The 18369-nt window shown below is 43.3% G+C and overlaps 2 protein-coding genes and 1 pseudogene across 3 annotated transcripts in view; 1 reads left to right on the top strand and 2 right to left on the bottom strand.

Annotated features, from left to right (window-relative positions):
- Positions 1-8872, bottom strand: part of LOC146490328 (uncharacterized) — a 110918-nt gene extending 102046 nt beyond the window's left edge. Inside the window, exon 1 of the mRNA XM_085153321.1 lies at positions 8739-8872. The gene's annotated coding sequence lies outside the window, so the exon portion shown is untranslated. The remainder of the gene's footprint in view (positions 1-8738) is intronic.
- Positions 1-18369, top strand: part of LOC146490325 (zinc finger protein 277-like) — a 175512-nt gene that overhangs the window by 134413 nt on the left and 22730 nt on the right. The window lies entirely within an intron of this gene.
- Positions 1668-11805, bottom strand: LOC146490327 (zinc finger protein 609-like; annotated as a pseudogene). The gene is made up of 6 exons (XR_014872822.1): positions 11655-11805; positions 8125-9259; positions 7665-8028; positions 5376-5690; positions 5084-5153; positions 1668-4791 (listed from the first exon to the last, which is right to left on the bottom strand). The product of XR_014872822.1 is annotated as a zinc finger protein 609-like (transcript).

The raw sequence follows: 18369 nt of genomic DNA, 5'->3' as shown, positions 1-18369 counted from the left end.
GTCAGGTAGAGCATTAGTTCTGCTTTTCTCTTCACGAGAGGACACGAGCGTGACGGGCGTCACGTCATCTGCTGTTTTTAAATGTGCTGCACAAATAACTTTTGAATTGAAGTGAATGTTTGTCCATAAAGCACCACAGCAAAAAAGCTGCATCAGTGTTTTGCTGGGATGTGTCTGCTCCTCTGGCTTTCCTGTTAGCAGTGAGTGCAACGATGTCACAGAGGTTTTAGTGCAGCATAAACTCCAGCAGATGTTTGTCACTCTGGAGCACATTTCAGGAAAATAACAAGAAGTAAATGAAGGAAAGCGACAGAAGCAGACAGGATAAGACGAGCGTCACATCTGAGACAATAACCAGGACCGTTTCTGACACCTCATCATTTTTATTGTGCAACAACACGGCAGCAGAGGACGATGTGATTTTGTCTTGGGAAGAAATCACTACTGGAAATCACAGGACTCAGATCCACACACGTCTGCTCTCCAGAACCAGGACGACGTGCTGAGGTCACGGCGGGCGACAAATGTTCATCAGCAGAACGATGAGACAGAAACACAGAAGAGCCGTTTGGAAAGGCAGGAGGTGCAGTGCTAACAGGCTGCAAGAAATATGAATACTGACTCACGTCTGTCTCTATCAGTACTTATCATACAAAAGATACGACACGTGTGCAAAGAAGTGTCCAGGTTCATCCTGACCATCAACCTTTCTGACTGAAGGTCATTTCTGCCAGCAGGACTTCAGATATAAGCAGTGACGTGATATAAGACAATAACACTGTCAGACAGCAGGACATAAACCGTGTGGAGTCATCAACATCATCAACAGAAGGCAGAAGAGCTTTGAATCAAGAAGTCTGGAGAAGTGTTCCTGCAGGTCCTCACAGAGACGCCAGAGAGCTGCTCAGAGAGTTCAGAGTGAGCTGAAGGATGAAGGTCAGACCGTAATATTCCTCCAAAACTGCCTTCATGGACCTGCAGCCGAGAAACCGATGCAAAGTGTTTATGCAGGTGAGAGAAGTTCACCTGAGGGCTCTTTCAGCGTGCATGCCGAGCGCTGAGAGACGGAGGTTGTGCTGCAGGCAGACGTTTGGACGGCGACTCAGACTTGTCTTCTAGACGTCGTCAAATATTTGTCTACGAGACGACGACAAGACAGGTACCGTCCTCCCGAGTGCACAAAAACACACAAGTGAACACAGCAGCACACAAATCCACACGTCTGTGGACACGTCAGTGCCTGCAGAAACGGCTGTGCTTCACTCCAACACTGAGCAAATGAACAAACTGACAGTTTGAAAAATGAAAGGATCTCTCTGCTGCTGAAAAGTGTGAAATAGCCAAATGCCTTGGACACGTAGTGAAAACCTGAGATATTTCATGAAAACTTCATCGTGATCACCGTAACGTTAGGAGATCTGTGGCCGAGTCAGAGCACACACGGGTTCGTGCAGATAAAGACACAACGAGGAAGGTTTCTGCAGGACAAATACATCCGATTAAGAGAGCAGCTGCTAAAAGACAAAGCAGCAAACACATATTTGAAGCTGCTGGTGCCTCTGGAACCCCACCAACATCAAGCTGTAGGATATTTTGGACAATCTATAATCTTCTAACACAAAAACATACAAGTGTTCACTGAAGTAAACACACAGAGCAGTAGCAGATTTTTTTAAATGTGTTTTATTTATTTTCATTTGCTGCTAACTGCCTTGTTTTCATTTGTAGTTTTTGTAGTAGGAAGAACTACAAAATCTACAAATAAAAAAGTGCAGTTAACAAATGTAGTGCTCTGCACTATGTGAACCCCTCAGCTGAATTTTTAGGTTTTTCAGTTCAAGCCAATTAAATGAAATCCAAAAATTCAGCCCCAACAATCAAATGATCCCCTATGAGCAAGCACTCTGGCAACGGTGGAGAGGAAAAACTCCCTTTTAACAGGAAGAAACCTCTGGCAGAACCAGGCTCAGGGAGGGGCGGTCTTCTGCCATGACTGGTTGGGAGGTGAGGGGCAAAATTAAATCAAACAAAGGAGAGCACAGCTTATTTATGACAGGTCGGTGGACTGTGGCTGGAAAACATCATTACTGTTTTTAAAGGGTAACTGGTCCACATCCACAATTACAGCAGTAATTGTGGATGTGGACCAGTTACCCTTTAAAAACAGTAATGACATTAAACACTATTCATTTAAGATGTGATGGAATCAAAGTAATTATTTCCAATCAAATGCTGCAAAGGAATATTTTCATGTGACACAGCGTAAATCTTTCCATAAACATAAACAATCCACAATTGTCGATGGGACGTGTGCATGCAAGCACACGCAAGCGATCCCCGCTCTGTGAGGTCATGATAATAATCATGACCTCACAGAGTGGGACATTCGCTTCAGCCGAAAATCTTACAGGCGACCCAGAAAGCAGCTGCAGGAAGAGCAAAGACATATGCGACAACAGTTAAACCTTCTCCAAGTAGGTTTAGACACCACGAACCAAAGGATTCTCTTTCTGTTGTCTGCTGTACGTGTCCCACAGTTTGTGTGAGTTCTTCCATCTCTTTGCTCAATTTTGTGTTTTCTCGACTGAGTTGTCTGTAGCTTTGACTGAGTTCAATGTAGTTTTGACTTAGTTCAGTGTAGTTTTGACTGAGTTGTGCGTTTCTCACCCTGAGTCGTGTGTTTTTTAGTCTGCGTTGTGTGTTTCTTTCGCAGAGTTGTGCGTTCATTTCCCTGAGTCGTAAGTTTTCAAGCCTGAGTTGTGCGTATTCATGCCTGAGTTCATCTCTCGTACGCTGCAGTGGGTCTGCGTGATCTCCGCTTCCCTGTGACATTTCTTTAAAGGTTTAAAGCTCAAAAGTGTCAAAAAGTTAAATCTGTGAATGATTTAAATGCAAAGGTTAGCTTTGTCTAAAACAACTGGCTCCTTCTGATTAAACTGTTAAACGAGCTCCTCTATTTAAGGTCTTGGTGGGCGTGGCAGAGAATGTGATGTCGATCGTGACGTCACGATGATCATTTGAGAAGATCAAAGGATCAAAGGAGCGCTGTGGCTCATTCTGCGCATGCTCAGATCAATGAACGGGAGAATTATTTGTAAATACTTTGCTATCTAACAAAGGTGCTTTTAGCAACAGCTGCTGGTGATTCATCGTTATCAACCCTTAAACTCGACAACAACAACAGGCGCTCTCTCACCCAGGAAACACAGAGAGAGAGCGTCACCCTGTAACCATGGCAACCGTAACGCTGCCGCCTGGAACAACAGAACGTAGCTGTCAAACAAAAACCAAACAGTCCTGACCCGCCACAATATGAAACAGGGAAGTACCGCCGTGTAATCCATTTATTTCAACAAAGTAACTGTATTCTAAATACCTCCTTTTTAAACGGTAACTGTAACGGAATACAGTTACTCATATTTTGTATTTTAAATACGTAACGGCGGTACATGTATTCCGTTACTCCCCAACACTGCATATGTATTATTTGGAACCCAGCTTACCTGTAAAAACAGACGAACAGCAGGTAACAGGAACTACTCGGTGCACCAGCTCGGCACCACTCTTCTTCTAGCGAGGTGTCGGCTACTGATGCGTAAGACACCGAGCGCCATCTGCTGGCGGAACTTATATTACAGACATTAACAGTAGTTTTCCCCAAAAGAGACTTGAAGCATAAAAATAAAATGGGAGGCTGCAATTTTCATGTATTCATCTATGTCATAGTGCCACAGATGCCCAAAACCTAATTTATTACATTAAGTAAATGTGAATGGCTAGAAAACTCAAAATCAAAATATGAAATTCCAAAATAAAGTTTTTTAAAAGCCACTGAGGTTACAGTGATCCTGAACTATATGTGCATGTGCTTTGCAGTACATTAGGCAGGTCAGTTCTTTATTAACGAGGCCACATATTACTGAATAAAGTGAATAATATATGGATCCACATCCATAAGCACATTTCTCCATTTGTTTTACGTTTTTAAACCAGGAAATATTTTATTCTACACAATGAAACCAGAGTCTGCAAGCTTTTTGTTTTGAAAGAAGAACCCTTTTTAATCTGAGCGACTCCCTCCTGCCTCCCATCATCCCAGGACCTGAAGACGTTTCACAACATCAGCTTCTCTCTGGTGTTTTCAGGGAATAAATGAGGACGCTGAGCTCGAGCGCTGCTCCACCAGCTACAGGTTTAATATCAGATCAACAACAGTAGAAAAACAGAGGCAGAGACTGCCAGACAAAAAGAAGAGTAGGAAATCCAACATCATCCAACAGCTCTTTAAAATAATTCCTCTGTACAGTATTTACACACACACACACAGAGCATGTTTACAGCTACACACTGAGGAGGAGGAGCCTGTCACTCAGTCAGTACAAGGAAGCAGTCTGAATACTGCCCTCTGATTGGCCGGCCCTCCTTCATCCAGTGTTCTCTTTATTTCACGTGAAGCTGAGACGCATCCAGGTAACGGTGTGATGTCATCCGGAGCTGAGCCCGTCCTTCTGAAAGAGGTCAGAGGTCACCCAGTCGTCCCTGCAGGTACGTCACTGTGAGCTCTGCATCCCAGCAGCACCTGTTGGCCAACGGGACCGCCCAGAACCAGCAGAACCCAAAGGGACCAGGATCCGGTCCAGCGAGGGTCGGAGCAGTTGGCTGGACGTCCAGGCAGAGATATCAAACATACACAGAACACCACTGAACTGATGTCACAGGAACAGAAACGCTTCTTCACGTGATCCAGTCACATGACTCGGAGAGGCGGAGAGGCTGGCCAATCAGGTGTGCCTGCGGAAAGTGAGAGGAGATCACGGGTCAGAAGATTTTACCAGGGGATGGTTTGAAATTAAAACAAAGAAGAAGGTGATGATGATGAGGAGGAGGCTGATGTCCTGTTCAGTAACTCTGGTTTTTTACACTGAGATTCACTGATCTGACCAGTAGGTGGAGCTGCTGCACTGAGACGCCTGAAGCAGGGTCCAAGCATGTTCATGGATGTGATGAGCACCTGCGCAGTCCTCACACATAACTGCTGTGTGTGTGTGTGTGTGTGTGTGTGTGTGTGTCTTACCGTTCTCACCTCCGTGCGGGCGGGTACATGGACGGGGCGGACGCTTGCTGACTGGCGACGATGGCGGAGGACGAGAGGCCTGAAACAAAGACAGGATGTCAGAACTGAAACTCGCACACGCCACTCATTAAAAGCAGCTGCAGGCTCAGTGGGGTGAAGTGGGCGGGCTCAGAGGATCCCTTTCCAGCTATGAATCATGGGAGGTCAGCTTCACCACGGCTGTGTGGCTGGTCACTAAACTGAGCAGGTTGTCCTCCAGTCCGAGAACACCTGAGCTAAACAGGCAGCAGGCGAGGCTCACCTGAGGGGTAGGACAGGTCGTACAGAGGGTATCCCAGGTGGTGATGGGACTGCATGATGCGCTGCGAGGGCGAGGAGCGTGGCCGGTCGCCCTCCCTTTCTCTCTCCCGCTCTCGGTCATGTGGCGTCTTGCTGTCCTGGATGGACGGCGACTTGCTTTTGTACTGGCTGGCGTGCAGCTGCAGCAGGTCCAGAGCTTTGGCCTCGCTGGACGGCTTCACAGACGGACTTGACCTGGAGGGCTTCTCGCCGTCCTCGCCCGCCCCCACCTTCCCGCCGTACGAGGAGGCGTAGTAACTGGCTGGCAGGTACGAGCCTGGAAAGACAAACATAAAGTTTATGTTTGAACATAAAGGTTCGACGTGATGGCGTGGCGGCAGCTTGAGGCAGTGACGTTTCAGGCAGCAGCTCTAAAGGTCAGTACGCCATTTCTCAGGTGATTAGTGAGTAACTGTTCTCCAACAAACTCAGAATGAATCCACTACAAATACTGCAGCAGCTCCGTGTCACCAGCTGTGAACACAACGGCTGAGACGGATCCAAACATCACATTTTATGCATGTGGCTAGAGACCGCCCACAAATGCATGACGCCAAAGGCAGAGGAGAGAAATCGTAGGCGTTTAAATTCATGCCTGCATCTTCAGACTGGAGATATGAAACACGAGTTTTATCCTTCACCAAACACACAACAGGAAGGGAAGAGACAACGCCACCTTAACTAAACGCCATCCTATTCCTTCTCACCTCAGTCTATAGCGCCGGATCACAGCAACAGTTTCCACTTACAGTGTGAGTAAAGACAACAACAGAGACTTTGATGCGTCTTTGTTGACCAGCATGTTTGTCCCACAGTGGCCACCGTAGCCAGGATTACACATGCAGTGGTGCTTAAAGATCTTTAAACCTGTCAGAGTTCGGCTGAGCTCTCAGCATCGACTCCTCTACAGCGCTTTGAAAGCATCACGCTTCTTTCGGGGGCCAGTGAAAGTCTGATCATCCGGGTGCGTCGCATTCGTCTAATTTTATATTAACCCTTTAAGACCGACCATTGAACCAAGTCTGCCAGAGCTTATATTATATGTTTACATGCTGTGGAGCCATTTTTGGGAGCATTTCAAGTTGCTATACATCAATACAACCATTACAGCCTAGATTTTAATAATATGTCTGCATTAACTGCATAGTAATTACATAAATTGCAAAAAAGTGCAATAAACTACAAAAAAATTGAAAATCGTTTTTGTTTTTTTAACATATATTTCTAGTTAGAGAAATTTAAGAGGCTTATCCCTCAAAACTGTAAATACAAAAAAGTTGCACAAACTAGTTTCCCACCACAGGAAATTTATTTTGAGTGTCTTCATAGTTTTATTTTTGAAATACACCAATTTTTATATACTGCAGGAAAAACGAAATATTATGATGCAAATTTGCTAAAAAGCAGCATATGCATCAAAATAAACTATTTCCAGCAGTGCAATATGAGTCCTAAGCATCCCAGAAACCACACAGAAAGTCATAAAGTCAAACATAACTTTTAAAAACACCAGTATAGGCTCATGAGGCCCTGATGGTAAAAAACTACATTTCCGCGAAATGACGTCACTTCCGGTTTCGGGCAGGTCATGGCGGACATGCGATAGTTCACGCTGACGGCTATTCCAACGTAGGAAGTATTACAAACAGCTGATCGGATCAGCAAAGCGTGTTTCTGGAATATTATGTTTTTGTTGCTGCAAGTGCTTTTTATGCAGTTTTTGCAAAACTATATGTGGAAGGAAACTGTGACCGAGGACAAGCTGATGGCATAAGATGTAAGTACAACTCCTCCGGTTTCATATGCAAAACAATTATTGCGCTAGCTCACGTGGTTGCAGAGCTACAAGGATTTAAAAATACGTAAAACAGAGCGTGCTGCTCTGACCGGCTTTAAAGGGTTAATGACGTGAATGAAAATGAACAGAAGTGAATTTGAAGCGTCGGCTGGTCTAAAACAGCCTGATCTCATTTGTTTACACAGAAATGTGGAAAAAAGTGAAAATTGGTGGATTTTAGAGGAAGTTGAAGTTCAGCTTCCTGAAGTCTCATCAGCGTGAACAGCTGGCAGGTTTGACCGGCGAGCTTAAACAGAAACCAACAGCTGGCGCTCGCTCGTCCCTCGGAAACCACAAAGAAACGCGGCTTTTAATTTTCGGTCAAACCAAAACACTCGCGCTCCTCGCTGGTTTTCACTCGCCGCCCTCGCGCTCTCTTTGCTGCTGCGCCTGCTTCATGTTTGCGTTTCTCACCTGGGTAATTCTGCATCATGACCGAGGGCATGCCTCTGTACCCGGGGTGGCTCGGCTCGTAGCCCTGGCTGTAGGCGTACGGTCCGTGCATGTAGGGCACGTAGCCCTGATGCTGGGCCAGCGGCGAGGGGAATTGCATGTGAGGCGGGCGCGCCTCCTTCCCGCCCCCGCGGAGCTCCTCAGGGGGCAGCTGTGTCCTACCCTCCGCCGCCTCCTTCGCCGCCTCGTCTTTCTCCTTGGGCCGCGGCCTCTCTTCCTTCACCTTCCTGTCCCGCTCCTCCTTCCACCTGTCGTCCTCCTGAAGTTTCGGCGCCTCCGAGTATTTGCTGGGGTAGACGTAGGACCACAGACGCGCGTCGGGCTCCTGCAGAGGGAGAAACCTTCATCAGCATCAAACTAACCTCAATCAATCTGAAAACACAAGCGAGGAGGAAAGTGTGACAGAGGAGGACGCCTGTACCTGTCTGTACCACATGGCGGCTTCGACGCTCGCCGCTCGGCCCGACTCCACCCCCGACTTTGGCTCTTCTTTCCCGTGATGCCCTCCTTCACTCAGCTTGATCTTCAAACCCTCGGGCTGGGCGCCGGGCGCCTTGGAGTCCTCTCCCTTCGCCATGATGACCGACTTGGCCTGTTCCGAAGCCGCGGCGGGCTCTTTGGGCTTCGCTGGGTTCACGCCTCCCCTGGCGCCCAGATCCGTGAGGCTGGGCGCCCTTGACAGAGTGGGCGGTACCGATGCCTTCTGCTTCCACGCTTCTTTCACGGAGGCCTCGCGCTCTTTGCTCTCCGCCTTCTTGTCGGCGTGGCGCTGTCGCTGTTCCTCGTACTGTTGACGGTAGGCGGGGTTAGAGGCCAAGAGGTGGGCGTGGTAGGCCTGCTCATGGGAGTAGGAGTAGGGAGGGCGCGGGTTTAGGCTGGACGTTTTTCAGCTGGGGGCTTTTGGGTACGGACTGTACCACTGAGCCCAGAGCGGGGGAGGATGCTTGGAGGGAGTACGGCGAGGGAACTCCGGGCGCGCCGAGTCAGCTTCAAGCCTTTCTGTCCCAGTTTCTCAGCTTTCGTCATTTTCTTGACCTTCCTGTCGTCCATGCCGTCGTTACTGGCCTCGTCAGTCAAACACGCCCCCTCCTCGCCGCCGTCCGTCACCTCAGGCTCGGCCTCGCTCGTCTTCTTTTTAACCTTTGATGTCAGCTTGCCTGGTGAGGGGGAGGGGGCGTCGAAGCCCCGACCCTTCGGTGTAGTGGAGCGAGCGGGCGAGATGGTGGCGCCGTTGCAGGAGGCGGGTTCGGGATGGTCGTCCCCGTACTCGCTGTCGCCGTCCTGGTCCAGTCGGACGTCGTGGTGGGCGCGGGCCTGGTGGTACTTCAGTCCGTTGATGTGCTTGTACTTCTTGTTGCAGTTGGGGTGGGGGCAGTCGATGAGGACGGGGGAGGGGCAGGTCCGGTCCATTATTTATGAGACTAAAGACTTCAGCCAGAAACAACCAAAGCAGAGAGGCTCCCACACAGGAAACGTGCAGTCTGAGGAGGTTAGACGAGTCACGAGGTCCGCCTCTTCTTCAATGTCTGTCTGTATGACAGGAGCGCCGCCACATCCTAGAGACGGAAAAAAACCCGTTAGTGACACGAGCAGAAACGGCGTCTGCACACTTTAACTGTTGAAGCATAACGAACATGAGATCAACGAGGGCCTTTAATGTCTGGAAATCTTTGTGATTCAAGTATGTTTTTAATAGGAAACAGACCCACACATGAAGCACTGATCAGGTGAACAGCGGCGCCGTTGGGATCAGAACACGTAGAAACGACACGACAATCTGTTTGAGACTTTTTCCCAACATCCACACCGGAATAATAAAAATATAAAACTGATCTGATGACTTTGAAAGAGCGATTTCTTTCTTAGTTAATTTTTTTTAAATAACTGTCACAGATTCAAATTTAACATCAGGGCGACGTTGAGACAGGAAGTGATTCAGTCATGCTTCGTTTTTGCTCACAAACGTCGCAGGATTCAGCTGCCAGATTAACCACAGCGTCATGCCCATCAGTGCTATTCTGCACTCTCAGCTGAGGCAGGAACAACTCAGGACCCGCCCATGTCGCCAGCGGTTATTTCATTCATCTTCATGTTGGACTGGACGCCTCTCGAGATCATGTCGACCTTCTAACATCGGGTTTAATTTTTCTTCTTCAGACTCGTCATTTAAAACTTTGCGTTATCGTTGAATCCGTGTTGTGGCTCCTTCATATTGCTCAAAGAATTTTAGGGGTTTCGAGTTTGGTTCTTAAATATGATTCAGTTTTGTTACATTTTTTATTTAACTTCCATTTAAAGTGATTTTATTATAGGCTGCGTTTCATGTTTTGGCTGCTGTAACAGGAAGTCTTTTGGATAACAGACGTCTCATCTCATCGTAAGCACATGTCATACTTTGAACTAAAAATCTTCACTTCAGTTTCTGAAGTTTGAGGGCATTTAAACATTCAGTATCAACAGGTACAGGTATAAAGTTTTAAGCCACTCATTTCTTTAAATTTTGCTTACTGGGAGCCTCCAGATTTCTGAAGGTCTTTTAAAGTTTTTATTTGGACATTGGCTGCTTTTCCACTCATTTCCAGTCCAGTCCTTGTACCTGAGATTTTGTTAAGACTCTGAACTTTGACTTATGAATCACTCAAAGATAAAAAGGCTCCTGACTCAAGGGATGCACCAGTGCTGTGTCCACACATAATAGGAAAAAGTTTGATCTTTAGGCTCTTTGTCACCAGCTGCCTGTCACAAAAAATACATTTGTTCTTATTTCATTGGCTGAATCTAAAGTACAGAAGATATCACGATTTGAAAGACAAGATGGTGTTTTTGCATCTGGACCTTCAGCTGACCGTCTAACGTTCACTGCAGCCTCATCAGAAACAGTCTCATCAGAGGGCTGGCTGTCCAGAATCAGTTCTTAAGGGAAAGCAGGGAGTTAAGGCTGAGCTATGCCACATTACATATAAAACACGGTGGAGGGTCTCATTTGTATTTTAGTCAGTGGTGTTTGAGATCTTTGAAAAGCACCATCAGAGTTTGATCAACCGTGCAAAACCATCGGGAAAAATGATTTTCAGCCTGACAAAGATGCCAAAAACTGCCTGAAGAGAGCAATAGTGGAGTATTATCAGTCTTGGATGAACATTACTGAAGCAGTCTGGGATCATCCTGACACAGAACAGAACAAAGAGGCAGAAACATCCAAAAGAGCTTTGAATATCCTTCAAGAAGCCTGAAGAACGATTCCTGAAGCTCCTCACAGAAACGTCTGGCTACGCTGAAGAATAAAGCGCTCACACCAAACACTTACTTTTAATCTCACTAGAATTACACTCCCATTTTTGGCTTATTAACTACATTTCCATGTATGCTTGGCACACGTTTTCCTACAATATATAAAGACATGAGATGATTTAAGACTTTTGCACACTCCTGTCCCAAGACCAAACGTTCCAGTCTTTGTATATTAAAGATTGTTTGCTCACAGGGTTCTCAAAAACTGATTTATTGATCATTTTATTCCTAAAAACATCATTAAAACTGTTTTTTAGTATCATTTTATTTTGGCCGCTGTTACCTTTCACCTTAATGACAAAAAGACACGAACACTTCCCCCAGCACCTGATTATTGATTACAGATTATTGATAACAGAGCGTCTCACAGCAGCGTTAGGTGGCTCGTTAGCATGCTAACATGAACTAGCAGTGTGCTCATTCAGCTTCTTTAAAGACGTGCAACGTTAGCTGGCTAACGTTAGCCCCACAGTCGCGCCTGTGTTCAGTCAGCTGTTGCTGGTTTAAGTGGTCAGAGAGAGGATGACCACACACTGAATCATCCCACAGCAGTTGTAGCCAAACATTCCGCGAGCTAAGCTAACCGTTAGCCAGCTAGCTAGCTATTAATAAACCTAGCTATCAGTGTTTCCTGAGCACAGCGCGCGGCGTCTCGTGTACCTGCAGATCACAGTCCCGTGTCTCCATCCGTGTCTTTGGCTGAAGCTGGCACCATGCGTTTCATCTCTCCTCCAGCCTACATAACCGGACAAACAGCTTGTTGTTATTATTGTTGCTGCTGCTCGTGCTGCAAAATATGAATATTGCTATGCCTTGCCTGGACCCGTTCTTCTCGCAGTGGCCAAAATCTCGCGATCGTTGGCAGGTCGACGAGTGCAGACTTTATATGACAGCGAAACAGCTGAACTCAATAATGAGGATTACTTTCAACAACAACAATAAACTTTAATTGTTCTAAATCGGAATTAGAAAAAAATTAAAAAGCGATATTAAAACATTAGAAAATACACGAAATACAAACTAAATATTTTAAGACATCGATAAAACGTTATGGAAAAAAGCCAGTCTATTGAATTTATTTTGTGTATTTCTTTTAATAAAAAACTGCTCTACTAGTAAGAGAAAGATTTGCCATTTACTGTTACTGTAGAAGTGATATTACTATAAGACTAATATCTATAACTATAATTTCCCATATTTTCAAATTTAACATGAGAAAAACTGTACCTTTAACTCACCATACAGCCACTAGATTTTCATCAAACAGCTGATAAAAAAAACGTATAAATAAACATAAAAAGAAAAAATAAATCAACGTCTTGATGCATGCTCAATCATTCAGGTAAGGAAATCCCAAAAGGTTGATTCTGTTTATCTGCACGTAGCGTCACTGAAAACACTACGTGCAGAGAGACAGAATCAAGCTTTTTGGGAAATAAATATACATTTACAGGATGTTAAAGGAAATAAAATACAAGAAGAGCACCTCCTCTACCTATTCTGTGTGGAATCCACAATATAAGGGAAGGAAATCTTTTTCCTGCTGTTTTTAATCAAGTAAAGTCAGGGTCTAAGCGATAACTAGTCAATAATTTAAAGGAAAGCAGCAAATCTTCACGTCTGAGACGTGAGAATAATTTGTTTCAGGCATCTTTTAAAGGGAAACAACTAAAGGAGAGATAATCAAATGAAAGAAGAGCCGAACAAATGTCTTCATTGCTTCAAGTGACAGGTTGAGTTAATATACTCGGTTTTATGGCCGTAAAGTCTAACATTTAAAATGAAATGATAATCAAACCAAAATGACAATTATATTATATTTCATTCTCACTTTATTGTTTTGGCATGTTTATGCCAGATATATATGATGTATATATTGACAAATCAAAACATATGTTTTTTTTTTCAGTGCAAAGAACAAGTAAAAAACATGAACATCACATTTAAATCAGTATTTTTATTTTTTATTATTATTTTTTACATTGAAGACATTTGTGGCTTTAACAGCTTATATCATAAATAATAATCAAACTGGGATCATCAGACATCCAAAAACAAAACAAAATAAAACACTAAAAAGTCTCACTGTGTCTGTTTAGTGTCGTTGTGTGTCCGACTGCAGCCATGAAGCTCTTTGGAGCCCTTTGGTGTTGCTCTGTGGGCCTTTGTGCTCCTTCAGTCTTTTTATGTTTTTCAGTTTCTTGTGCCCATATCACTTCTCTTCATGGTAAATTTTCATCATGTTTTACTTATGTTGTGTCTTTTGCATTTGTTTTTATCTATTTTCTGGTCTGTTTTCTCTTTTTTAGCCCTCCAGTATCTGTTTGTGTCATTTTACACTCCTTGTTCTGAAGGAAAGGACTGTGATGCAGTTTTCTGCCTCGCCACTAGAGGGCGCGGCCGTTTTGTGAGTAATGTTTTTGACTGGGATGAAAAATGGCAGTTTATGTGGGTTCAATGAGAGTGTGCGTCCATAAGACTGGTGAGTTACAGGATATTTCTTGTGTAAGAAGGATAGCCTGTATATTTTATCGCTCTGGACATCCTCTGTTTGTACATTTGCTATAAGCTAAGTTATCGCTAAGCTAAGCTAAGCGGGCTAAGCTAAGCTAAGTTCACCTAGGCCAAACTGAGTTTGGTTTGAGTTGGTGATTTGTTATGTGTATTTACCTTCTTTAGTTGGCATCATAAGTGAGTGGGGCACAAGAGTTAAGTGATGGAAAGATGTTTATTTTCTTTGTTGCCAAATATGGTTCAGACTATAAGTAAAGGCCGCCAGCTTAGTAGTAGGGCCTATAAGACAAGTATGTGGCTGTAATATGTTATATGGTGATTCTTGTTGTCTATAATTTGATTGTAATTTATGTTCTGTTTTTCCATTCTGTTTGTAGAACCACACACACATACCCACATTCACGCTAAATCTGCCATTAAAGAGCTGAACGATCATCCCCTGTCCTCGTTATTTTCTGGAGGGTCATAGTGGCACTTGACCTGTGCACACCCTGCGATCACCACTGTAGAACTGAACCTCATATCAGAAATCATCATAACACTCCTTCACGGTCCTTTTGGATCATCTTTCTCTTATTTCTTTGTCTTTTTATGATGGTGTGGCAGGGTGTTATTACAGCATCAGTGAGAAGGTTCTGGATTTGAACAGCTTCGTGTCGGGCCTCCTTTTAGCCGGTTAGTTCTTCTGTACAGACCTTTGTGGTCGCTGTGCACGTGCTGCAGGTTATATTTGGGCCATATTTGGTGTTGTCTGACAGCTCAGGATGGATCTTCATGCTCAGCTCCTCCGCCGGGCCACCTTACAGAGTCAGTGTGTTGTGATGTTTGCAATCCAGCCTGCAGGATATTCGCTGCTGCCTCAGGTCTTATATTCTCCTTCCAGTGGCTGTTTTGATCTTTACTTTGTGTCATCTTGGAAAAAATAAAATACTAATAAAAAGTCTCTCTGTGTCCGTTTGTGTCTGTTTCTGATTATTTTATCAAACGTCACACAAAGAGTTGGTCAAGGTTCTGCGCACAACATCCATTTATGATGTTAGAGGGAGAAACTCAACAACCCGTCAGCTTCTGACCGGATTTATGTGAATGACGGGATTCACAAGTAAAATCTTGTGATTTTTAAAAACAGGAGTAAATCTGTGCTTGTGGAATAATCCTGAAATCATGATTTATGAGAACAAGAAAATATTGTTAGAATTACAAAAAGGTGGAGCTCTCTGGAGACTCGGGGAGCTTCTCCACCCCTCAGAACAAAATCATTTAGAAGGATGTGATTTTTTAAAAATTCAGAGATATTTAAACTGGATTAAGTGACACGGAAACACTTCAGCTCCTGCTACTCACAGATGTTGTTTAATTATAATATCTGTAGTTACCTTCCAGAGTAATCTGAGTAATATTTATATTTCCTCACATTTATAGTGACGATCAAAGAGAAACCTGTTGTTAAAGGTAAAAATATTCAGACGGGCTCTGCAGCTTTAAAGCAGCTCAATGTGTTTCTATAAGCTCTTTCTTTAAGCTGAACAACCAACCTGAGAAACCAAGTCAGGATTTAAGAACAAAGTGACGTTACTGGATTTAAAAAAAAAGGTTCACCTGGAAAAAACCTCCAGAACCACAGAGAAGAAAAACTAATTTTATTCAGAGCGTCTGAACCTGCGTGAACACGTGAACACCTTCTCTGCAAATTATGTAGATTTGATTATTCTTCTTGCAGTAAGTTTAAACCAGGAGTCAACAAATCTGTCCCCGGAGGGCGGGGTTATACATGACCTGAGCCAATAAAGACTGATTCAAACTACAAAGTCAATGGTGGAATTAAAAAAAAAACAAAAAAAACTTACCTGCTGGGAAAAGGTTTAGTAGTTATGAGCAAAGTCTTTAAAATTCGTTCAAATCCTCATATTTAATCATGTTTACAGTAAATATAAAGGATCTGATGGTTCAGCTTCAGGACTGTGTGAAAACCGCAGTACAACAACTGGCCAGCAGGTGTCAGCAAAGCCTCAGGTCTGTTACAAATGTTAATAATAAACCTGAGCGAGTACATTACTGATGCTCTGTGCTTCCCTCGTTATCATGTCTGTGGGCACCTTCCAGAACAATCTGAAGAGTTTCATCTAAAGAGAGAAGTTTAATGAAGAGCTGCGTGGGCTCATTTGGTTTAAAGATGTTTCTGCAGTAAACGTAAGAGCAGGGATGGGACAGTTTATTAGGCATTACACAGACTCGTCCTCCATGAACTGCCATAAATTACAGCATGAATAACAAGCAGGATATAGACCTGCACAGCCCAGAGGGATGTGAGCACACTTACAGACGGCAGTGTTTTGTAGGTTTGCTGCTGAAGTAATTTCTGTGGGTTTAGTCTTCCTGCATAAAATCACTTTTCCTGAAAGGTTTTTTCGCTCCTCGCTGCAGATGTTAGCTGTGTGGCTGTGATGAGCGTGCTCAGCCTGAAAGCTCTCATGCAGCAGGTGAAACATCTCTGATTGGTGAAGCTGAGGTGTAAATATTTCCCCGAGTGCGGCTTTCCCAACTCTGTAAAGGCGGTGAGCGTGACGAGGCTGCCGTCTCTGATGTTTGAGTTCATTTTCTGTCCTAATCACTGAAACGTGTTCCAGCTGCTGTGTCTGTGTTTTATTTACAAATGCTTTTCCACATCTCTGCTCTGACCCGCTGACAGCCTTCCCACCTCCAGAGTCCAAACTGGGGTTAATCTGGTCCTGATGAAGGACACCAGGTCACCCTGCTCGTGTAAATGTTTTTTTCTTTTTCTTTTTTAAGGTTGTGACTTTAAAGACTTAAAACATCAATGAGAGGATTTTTTTCTGCAGGTTCGAAGGTAACTTGGATTTTAAAAGGACGACAAACATGGTCACGTGACTGAACTGGGAGAACAGGATTTGTGTACAAAGAGCTGAATTGATGTAAGTTTAAATTTAAAGTTGATGTAAATTAAACTACAACAAACAACAATTTTGTATTTTTTGTATTCATTTAACAGGATGGATGATGTGTGAGGGGGCGGGGCTGAAACCTTTAATGAGAAACTGCTGAAGGGCTGAAAAATACTCCATTACAATTATTTGTTTCTCTGTGTTTAAAGATCTTTGAGACTGAATGATTAAATCTGATGTTCAGCAGTCTTGCTGCAGAGCTTCATCAACATCAGCTGAAACTGACCTTTACTCACATTATGAAGATGCTTTTATTCCTTTATGTTAAAAAGTCTTAACAGTGTTTGTATTCATTTATTTGGGACAAGTAATAATGAGAGCATCGGTTTAAAGAGCAGGGAGGATACAGGTCACAACTGAGCTGGAGACCTCATCCCTGATTGGACCTTTAAGAAACAAACTGTTAAATGACCCCAAGTGAGACGATGAACCTGTGGTTAAATAATAAATCAGAAAAACTGATCCCCTTTGAAACGTTGAGTTATTAATGGGAAAAATACAGCTGCTGGTTATAAGAAGAGAAATCCTCATTTTCTGTGTTTAGGTTAAAATAATTAGGCTGGTAAATGAAACCTGTGGACAGTTATTAATGTTATTACTTTAAAATAATCTGCAGATTAAATCTAGCAAATGCCGTCTGCTAACCTGAAGTAAGACTCTGACCACCAGGGGGCAGCGGTTTCCTGATCAGGGCATCTGAACAAGTGTTTAAGGACGCCTGCTGACACTGCTCCATCGTGTGGTTAATGTTGGTATTACATGACCGTAACCTGGCCCAAATTGAGGTTCAGTCCACCTTAAATACAGATGTTTGGGGCATGAGGTCAGCCTCAGTTTATTTACAAGGTTTTAAACAGGAGTTTACAAAAAGATCAGTCAGTTCTCACAAGTTTAAACTGTTCAATAAAAAAATGTACAAGTACAACAAATATGAAGTACTGGGTGAAATATGTATATATAAATACAGAGCTGCAGAGAAACAGGATTATCAGTGAAAATGTGACGTTTGTAACTTTAAATGTGAGCTGTGCTGCTGAGCAGACTCTGTGTTTATCCACAGAACGATTTCTTCTGATTTCTGAACATTTGACTTTAAATTCAAATTTCCAATTTCATTTTATATATTATTATTATTATATTATTTATTTATTTCTAAGTTTGGTGATTAAAACAAACCTGAGATGTGCTTTGCTATTATGATTAGCATGTATAATCCTACAGTGAATATTTCATCTTGTTTAATGACATTAAATTTAAAATTGAAAAAGAAAACTATAATTCCCAAACTTCCTTAAGCCTGAAGAAAACAGCACAAAACTGACACCTGTACAGGTAACTTCAACCTGTGACCTTTACAAAGTTTATTTACAGAAATGAACTTTGTTAAATAAAAGAGTCTGATTTAGTAAATCCTGATGGACATTCAGATGTTCTTAATGAGATTTGTCTATAAACAATAAATAAATAAATACATTTTAAAAAGCAGTTGTACATTTGTTTGATGACAGCACTGAAGTGCAGACTACGAGGATAAGAGACGCTTGGAGGGAGGAATTGGGCATAGAAATATCAGAATCAATGTGGGACAAATGCCTATCAAAAATTCATTCCTGCTCTGTTAACAGCAGACATCAATTAATACAATTTAAAATTGTCCATTGGCTACATTATTCCAAAGTTCGGCTACACAAAATTTATCCTTCAACTTCCCCCATATGTGACAGATGCAAAACATCAGAGAGCACATTGGCTCACGCTTTGGCATTGCCCCTCATTGACCAATTTTTGGTCCAAAATATTTGATTGGTACTCTAAAGCTTATGGGATTTTCATCTCACACAATCCAGAAATTGCAGTTTTTGGCTGTGTACGTTCCAGAACTATCCCTGCAACGGTGC

The sequence above is a fragment of the Neolamprologus multifasciatus genome, unplaced genomic scaffold (assembly GCF_963576455.1).
Source record: "Neolamprologus multifasciatus unplaced genomic scaffold, fNeoMul1.2 scaffold_14, whole genome shotgun sequence".
Classification (NCBI taxonomy): domain Eukaryota; kingdom Metazoa; phylum Chordata; class Actinopteri; order Cichliformes; family Cichlidae; genus Neolamprologus; species Neolamprologus multifasciatus.
The sequence above is the reverse complement of the archived record's forward strand: the minus strand, read 5'-3'. Positions and strand labels throughout refer to the sequence as shown.